We start from the raw sequence: 8,651 nt of genomic DNA, 5'->3' as shown, positions 1-8,651 counted from the left end.
GCCTATATACATGATCATACCTAGATATTCTCATAACCATGGTCAATTCTATCAATTGCTCGACAGTAATTTGTTCACCCACTGTAATACTTATGCTATCTTGAGAGAAGCCACTAGTGAAACCTATGGCCCCCAGGTCTATCTTCCATCATATTAATCTCCCATCAACTAGGTATTTCTGGCATCGTTTATTTTTGCAATCTTTACTTTCAATCTATATCATAAAAATACCAAAAATATTTATCTTATTATTATTATCTCTATCATATGTCACTCTTGCAAGTGGTCGTGAAGGGATTGACAACCCCTTTATCGTGTTTGTTGCGAGGTTCTTATTTGTTTGTGTAGGTACGAGGTGACTCGCGCGTGGTCTCCTACTAGATTGATACCTTGGTTCTCCAAAACTGAGGGAAATACTTACACTGCTTTGCTGCATCACCCTTTCCTCTTCAAGGGAAAACCAATGCATGCTCAAGAGGTAGCAATATTCTATAGTGTTTAACAACATGACGAGAGCTGAAGATGCCTCTCATGGGACGGGACCTCTTGGTTGTCGAGGTAATGGATAGCCATATTCCTCATGGTGTGATGATGGGTCCCTCACTGAAAGTGGAGAGATCATTGTGTTCTGTTCCTAGAGCTGTCTGGCGTGCATTTTGGTTGGATTTTATATGTCGCGTTCTAGTGTTGATGGCAAACCCGCATTGGACAAGATATACATTAATCCAAGCAAGAGGAAATTCATGCACGACTATTCTATTGTGTTCACCCTATTCGATGGGACTTGGCTGGCGAGGCGAACATCTAATATCTTGTGGGTAGAAGTGTACAACCTCCATAGAGGGTCTATCGATTCGAATAGTCGTGTCCACGATCAGGGACAACTAGTGAGGCCACACTAAGCTTGTAGGTGGTTTCGTTTTACAAATGGCTTTCAGAAGAAAAATAAAGACAATGTTTTGGGATGGTACCGTCCGGATGGTGCCATAAGCATGGAATAGAAAACTCGTAGTATGACAATATTGGATTGGATTACGGTGTTGGATTTAGATTAAAATGTTGTATTTGGATTATGATATTGGAGGATTATGATGATAGCGTACTTTTGATTATAAATGAGGATCAAATTTGGTGAATGAAGATCGACATTAGGATCACCCGTAGAAGTATATCACTGCTTTACTATTATTTTTATTTTATCAGCTGCATTTGAAAATGCGTTTACAAAACTACTATATGTATCTAGTAGGTTAAACTTGGCTTTCCACAATGATGAAACTTAGCATAGCAACCCCTTTCCTTTGTACTAAGCCATGTATATATATTTGTTACACCTCCTTGTGGGTTGCTTGCAAGTATATTCCATTTACTTTCTTGGATTGTTGATTTGGCCAGACCTTGACGAAGAGTTTCTAGAAGATGAGCGCAACGACAATGTTTGAACAAAATAAGGAGCCTCTTTCAAGTCAGTTGCATTTGGCATCTTGAGGCTTATTGATTTGGATTTTCTGCTGCATGGTTTATTGGTGTTCAACTCTCCGACCATGTTGGTCAATATAAGGTATTAATATTATGGATGTTTCTTGTTATATCAGTTCACTGTCTATCAGCGACACACTGATCATGGGATAGCAGCTAGACTGGGATCCGCATAGCAGCATGCATATACACATGTTTGTTGAATTTTTAGTCCCACATTTTAAATATACTAGTGAGTGCGTGTGTGTTGCCACGGACTAAAAGCATTTCCATGAAAAGATAAATAAAATCATAATCTGAATTTTGCTTAGATTGTATTTAAGTCCTAGCTCTCTTACTATCAACATGCACCCTAGTGACTCGCCTATTACAATCCCAACCCTTTCATTTGTATAGAACAAAAATATATAGACAAACTTTTCATTCCATGTTGTCACAAACACATGGGGTGGCTCCCTTCCCATTTTATTACCACTACACACTCCACTTCCTTTCTATTGACATTTGGACTATGTCTTGCTGCCACTGCCATGCATGGGTTCACAATTTTGTCTTGACCAAGGTTCTTACCAGTAGAGCCGACGGATGGAAATAATGGATTGAAACAATGGAGCAACTGTATCCTCACATTCAGCAAGCACACATGAAGAGCAACGATGGTGTGTTCCTCCAGCTCTGCATATTACTATTATCCACTGAGATCGAAAAAGATGAGGATCAACATATTCATGTATGTTTCCATTTGCAGAGCATTTCAAAGAGGTGTTCCATCCCTCGCTTTCAGCAGCCAAACAAGGAGAGCAATGGCGGTGTCTTCCTCTAGCTCTGCATAGTACTTTTATCCATTGAGACAGAAAAAGACGAGGATCAACATATTCATGTATGGTTATATTTGCAGAGCATTTCAAAAAGGTGTTCCATCCTACGATGCTATATAATTAGGTGGATGTTTTTTTCAATCAAGTGATCAAACGGTGCATAAAATTACAACGTATCACAAATTATTATTAAATTGTTTTTCAGCATGATATTTCCATAGTCATTCACATAAATGTAACAAGCATTTGGTACTAAACAAATATGTCAACAAAAAGCAGTATGATGGTTTTCGAAAGAAAGACTGTGTGTGACATTAGTGGCCAAATAACACTTTAGGTTGATATCACCGGTTCATTCTCCTCAATCACAAACCTTCAGCTAAATCCTTCTTGGTATGACAAGGACGTTATATGAAACATCCTCGTATCCTAGAGCAGCTGGTCTGAGCATCTCATATTGATGATGATGTTGTGCATCACTCGTATGATAAACATACTAAGCAACACTAAAATCTTATCAGAAAAATATAGTTCTTCTATAATGATAAAATACTTCAACTATATATGATGGACCTCTTGTATGGTCAGTGACAAGAAACCAAGCAGGAGAATACCAGGAGCATAAGAAACAAAGTTGAAGCTGCATAAATATCAACTACCTTAGAAAAGCAGTTTCGTTGATTTAAAACAATTGTTCGGAATAACAGTGGAAAGACAAAATTATCCAATCAGTTCACGAACCAAGCACATAGGCAAAAAATTACTCACATTCAGACATCAGCAACTCAACAGTCCACCTATTGACCATAATTAGACTAACTGATTAGACTAAGGTTACCCTTCCTTGCTATTGGAACTTGCCACCGATGTTCACTTTAATGCCTGAAGTTGAAAAATGCACCAAACTGGTTTTAAAACTTGGCACGAGCGTGCAAATACGATGCTAATCCTATTAGTAGACGTTTTTATGCTGGCGTGGCACCGTAGTTCGCTTAGCAGGCACAGACAACCTCGCCCTAGCAAACTGGAACTACTCGCCCATACGTTTTCTCGTGCCTGTTAATGAAAACAAATCCTTTTTTTAGAATAATGAAAACATTTCCTATTTTGTTAGATAAAGAAACACGTTAGTGGGTTTTAATGGCCTGCTGCAGTGCAGCCCAGTTTGCGCATGTTAGTTTGATTTAGAAATTTGTAAAGAAAAGTTTGTTAATTATAATCACAGTAATAAAAATACATTTCAAATATTTGTGCTTCAAATTTTTTATAAATACATAAAATTAAATAACTAAAATGTTCATGTAATTTTAAAAAATAGTCAGCTATTTACATGTGATTTATAGTTAAAGCTTTTAGTAAATAAATTTTCTAAATTGTTTAGTATATGAAAAAATAATTATAAAAAACTTAATTTTTTGAGTAAATTCCAAAAGATTATGCATGCTTGGATTATGCTTAAATGAAAAAAAAAGTTATAAGTAGAAACATTCTTATTAATATTCACATGTGTATAACTTTCTTTTTTTGCGAGAAACATGTGCATAACTTTCGTCGTGTCATATATTCATATTTTTTATAATTAAACTATAGTCTGGAGTGAATATTTTTTATAAACTAAAATTTTAAATTTTGTATATTTATGAACATTTTACATTATTGAAAATTTCTTAAACAATATGAATCGTAAAAATGTACATGTAACTATTAAAATGTTTATGTAGTTAAAATAATATTTATGAATTGTAGTATAGAAAATATTTATATAATTCTAAATTGTACAACCATTTTTATAATTAGAAATGCCATTTTATTTATAGGATACATTTAAAACAAATATGTGCATATTTTTATTACTGTGATTATAATTTACAAACTTTTTTACAAAATTCTAAATGAAACTAACATGCGCAAACTGGGCTGCACTGCTGAGCCGGTTAAAACCCACGTACGTGTCTCTTTGTCTAAAAAAATGAAATGTTTTCATTATTCTAAGAAAAAGGATCTGTTTTCATTAACAGGCACGAGAAAACGTATGGCATACTGGCTAGTAGTTCCAGTTTGCTAGGGCGAGGTTGTCTGTGCATGCTAAGCGAACTACGATGCCACGTCAGCGTAAAAAGTCTATTAATAGGATTAGCACTGTATTTGTATGCTCGTGCCAAGTTTTGAAACCAGTTCGGTGTATTTTTCAACTTCAGACACTAAAGTGAACATCGATGACAAGTTTAAGCACCACCTGTGATATTACTCTTTTATATATATAAAGATTACCTACAATCATTTTCGACGAAGCTAAATCCACCATCCCAGATTCATTCCCCGTGCTAGCTTCATGCAAAGAAAAAAATCACAAGCGCACACATCAAAATGCACGCTCACCAAACCGTGAATGAATGGCAACAAGAGGCATCAACTGGGGAGAGAGAAGCTCGCCTGAGAGAATACACAAATGATTGGGCAACTACTGCAGGTCAATGAACACCGTCATCGTGGTTGATAGGGGGCATGAAGAGGAATAGCTTGGGCTGTTGAGTAAATAGGCAATTTCTCGATTAAATTAATTCATGAGTAAATCACTAGCATGGCATTGACTAAGTTGATGACGTACTGACTCTGATCTAAACATGCACGTACTAAGCAAACAGTAGACAAATCTACACATACTGCTAGTACTGCTAATATGAAAATAATCAGGAACGGGATAAACGTGTTATACCCTCCAGTAGGCCACGCAGAGGCCGCGGCTTTGGTGGCAGCAGCGGCGTCCTCGGCGACCTTCTTGTCGGCTTCAGCTTTCTCGGCGGCGGCACGGTCGGCGTCGGTGGACATGGTGATGACGAAGGCGACGCGGACATAGAGGAAGTAGACGATCGGAAGCGAGCAGTCGCGTAATCGCTGCCCAAAAACCTATTCGCCCCTCACCCCGTACAGGAACCAGAAGGGCGTGGTTTCGGAGACCTGCTCTCCCGTCAACCGTGTACGTGGCGGACGGGATGGAGTCACCGGCGGCAGCAGCAGCAAAGGAACGATGGTGGGCGTGCGCGTGAGCAGATGTGATCTGTTCGTGGCGGCTAGGGTTAGGAGACACCGCATACTTATAGGCGCAGCCGCGTGGAGAGACGTGGGCTCGACCCACGTCCGAGTCCGTGACAGCCCACGATCCGACGTCTCAGATCGTGGCCCAGCTGTCAGAAAACTCTCCGTTAGTGACTGGCAAAAATAAGCGCGTAGGTGTGAGCTCGGCTCGGCTCAATCCCGCAACCCGCGGCGCGTTGTGACGAGGCGTGGCGTGGCGAGGCGGGTGGCGGAGGAGGAGTGCGCGAGGGCCTCTTCTCTTCTCAAGCTCCAATAGCATGTAGAAGAGAAACCCTTATAAACCACTCCAACTCTCCTTCCACTTCCGGGGTGGGACTAAACTTCCCACCACACCTAGTGCCATATAACCCACATGGGCCCTTAGAGATTTTTCAGAAATTGCAATATGGGCCTAGAGCCCATCTCAGATTTCAGCAATCCCCCACCAGATCTCGAGGGCCCATTGTGTCCTCTGTTCCAATTGCTGTTTTGATATACCAGTATTTTAGTAAAGACATGTTAAGGTTGAACTTCACCTAGAACAAGTGGCTACACTCCTTCACAACTGAACAATGGACTATGCCTTGAATTGTCAGTTTGGCGTAAAGAAGTTTCACTACATGTCTTACTAGTACTAGGCTGCCGAAGGCTGACCCTTCGGGTGGAGCATATAAGTCACACTCCTGGCCTATTCATGAGCTTACTAGAGATCACCCCAATCTCATAGACTGTGACCAGCAGTCGGGCTCATATAGGTGTGTTCCTCCAAAGATCGCTCTGTAGGATAGCATCTTGCTTTTATAAGCTTTGGAACACATTGAGACCGTAGTCATCCTACCATACAGTATCGAGAGTATTGCATCTCCAACGGAGTGGGTTAGTATAGTTACTCTCCTCAGTTCACCACTGGCTTGTTTTCCCAGGTCCTAGTTCACGGGATCTCCGATCATATAGGTTGGGTTACCACCATTGCAACTCATGTGGGTCTCATACCCATCTCCCTCGATGCATTATCTATCACTACACGTGATAGCCCTTTTGTAAAGGGATCTGCCAGATTCTTAGCCGTATGGACATAGTCCAACGCTATCACTCCGGAGTTTCTTAATTTTCTGACAGCTTTTAATCTCATTCTTATGTGTTTGGTGGACTTCATGTTGTCCTTTGAACTCTTCACCTTGGTGATGACAGTCTGATTGTCACAGTTCATAAGGATAGCCGGAACCGGTTTATCAACCAATGGCAAGTCCATCAAAAGATCTCGAAGCCATCTCGCTTCAACACCAGATGTGTCTAATGCCGTTAATTCTGCTTCCATTGTCGATCTCGTTAAGATCGTTTGCTTGCAAGACTTCCAGGAAACAGCGCCACCTCCAAGAGTAAACATATACCCAGTTGTGGCCTTCATCTCATCAGCATCAGAGATCCAATTCGCATCACTATACCCTTCAAGTACCGACGGGTATCCGGTATAGTGAAGTCCATAGTTCATAGTACCTTTCAGATAGTGCATAACTCTCTCAACAACATGCCAATGTACATCACCCGGTTTGGAAACAAACCGGCTCAGTTTGCTCACAGCAAACGCGATGCCAGGCCTCGTTGCGCTCGCTAGGTACATCAGTGAACCAATGATTTGAGAGTATCTCAATTGATCTTTAGCCATGCCTTTGGACTTTCGAATCAATATGCTAGGGTCATATGGTGTTTGAGATGGTGTGCAGTCCGAATATCCAAAACGACTCAACACCTTCTCAACGTAATGGGATTGCAGAAGTGTGATCCCACCCTCATTATCTCTCAGTAGCTTGATGTTCAAGATAACATCAGCCACACCAAGGTCTTTCATCTCAAAGTTCTGAGATAGAAACGATTTGACCTCCTCAATGACTTTGAGGTTTGTTCCGAATATCAGTATGTCATCAACATACAAGCACAGTATAACTCCTTCGCCCCCACCATGGCGATAGTATACACATTTGTCAGCCTCATTAACAACGAAACCAACAGATGTCAGAGTTGTATTAAACTTATCATGCCATTGCTTAGGTGCTTGTTTCAGGCCATATAAAGATTTTATCAACCTACACACCTTTCTTTCCTGACCATCTATCACAAAGCCATCAGGCTGTTGCATGTAGATTTCCTCCTTTAGCTCTCCATTTAGAAAAGCCGTCTTAACATCCATCTGATGGACGAGAAGACCATGTGAGGCCGCCAACGAGAGTAATACTCGAATGGTGGTCAGTCTAGCCGCAGGTGAATAAGTATCAAAGAAATCTTCCTCTTCTTGCTGGTCATAGCCCTTGGCCACAAGCCTAGCCTTGTACTTTTCAATCGTACCATCGGGCCTAAGCTTCTTTTTGAACACCCACTTACATCCCAGTGGTTTGCAACCATAGGGACGGTCAGTGATCTCCCATGTCCCGTTAGCCATGATGGAATCCATCTCGCTACGGACCGCATCCTTCCAGTAGTCAGCTTCTGGAGAGGCATACGCTTCTGAAATAGAAGTGGGAGTATCATCCACGAGGTACACGAAGAAATCATCACCAAAGGTCTTTGCAGTCCTTTGTCTCTTGCCCCTACCAAGAGTTTCCTCGTCATCCTCCTCGGGATTTTCATCATGTGTTTGTTCATAATATTCCATAGGGATGGCAGGTTCAGGAGTCTCCTCAGATTCCTGTCTAGAAGTGCTTTGCATATCTCTCATAGGGAAAATATCCTCAAAGAATGTAGCATCCTTAGACTCCATAATTGTACCGATCTTCTGGTCAAGTACCTCAGATTTCACTACTAGAAATCTATAGCCAACGCTGTTCTTAGCGTAGCCCAAATTAATGCAGTCCACGGTCTTATGTCCAAGCTTACGCTTTTTGGGGATCGGCACGTTGACTTTCGCCAAACAGCCCCAAGTGCGCAAGTACGAGAGTGTCGTCCTTCTCTTTGCCCATTTCTCATAGGGAGTGATCTCACTATCCTTTGTCGGAACTTTATTCAGGACATGACATGCCGTCAATATAGCCTCCCCCCACCATGCCTTGGATAAACCCGATGTATCTAACATGGCGTTAACCAAATCAGTTAGAGTACGGTTTTTCCGCTCGGCAACCCCGTTTGACTGGGGTGAATAGGGAGGCGTCCTCTCATGAATAATGCCGTGTTCCGCACAGAAGGAATCAAACTCACTCGAGAAGTACTCTCCACCACGATCTGACCGGACTCGTTTAATTTTCTTTTCAAGTTGATTTTCAACTTCTGCCTTATAGATTTTAAAGT

The sequence above is a fragment of the Triticum aestivum genome, chromosome 4A, assembly GCF_018294505.1.
Source record: "Triticum aestivum cultivar Chinese Spring chromosome 4A, IWGSC CS RefSeq v2.1, whole genome shotgun sequence".
Classification (NCBI taxonomy): domain Eukaryota; kingdom Viridiplantae; phylum Streptophyta; class Magnoliopsida; order Poales; family Poaceae; genus Triticum; species Triticum aestivum.
This window is presented reverse-complemented; position numbering follows the sequence as displayed.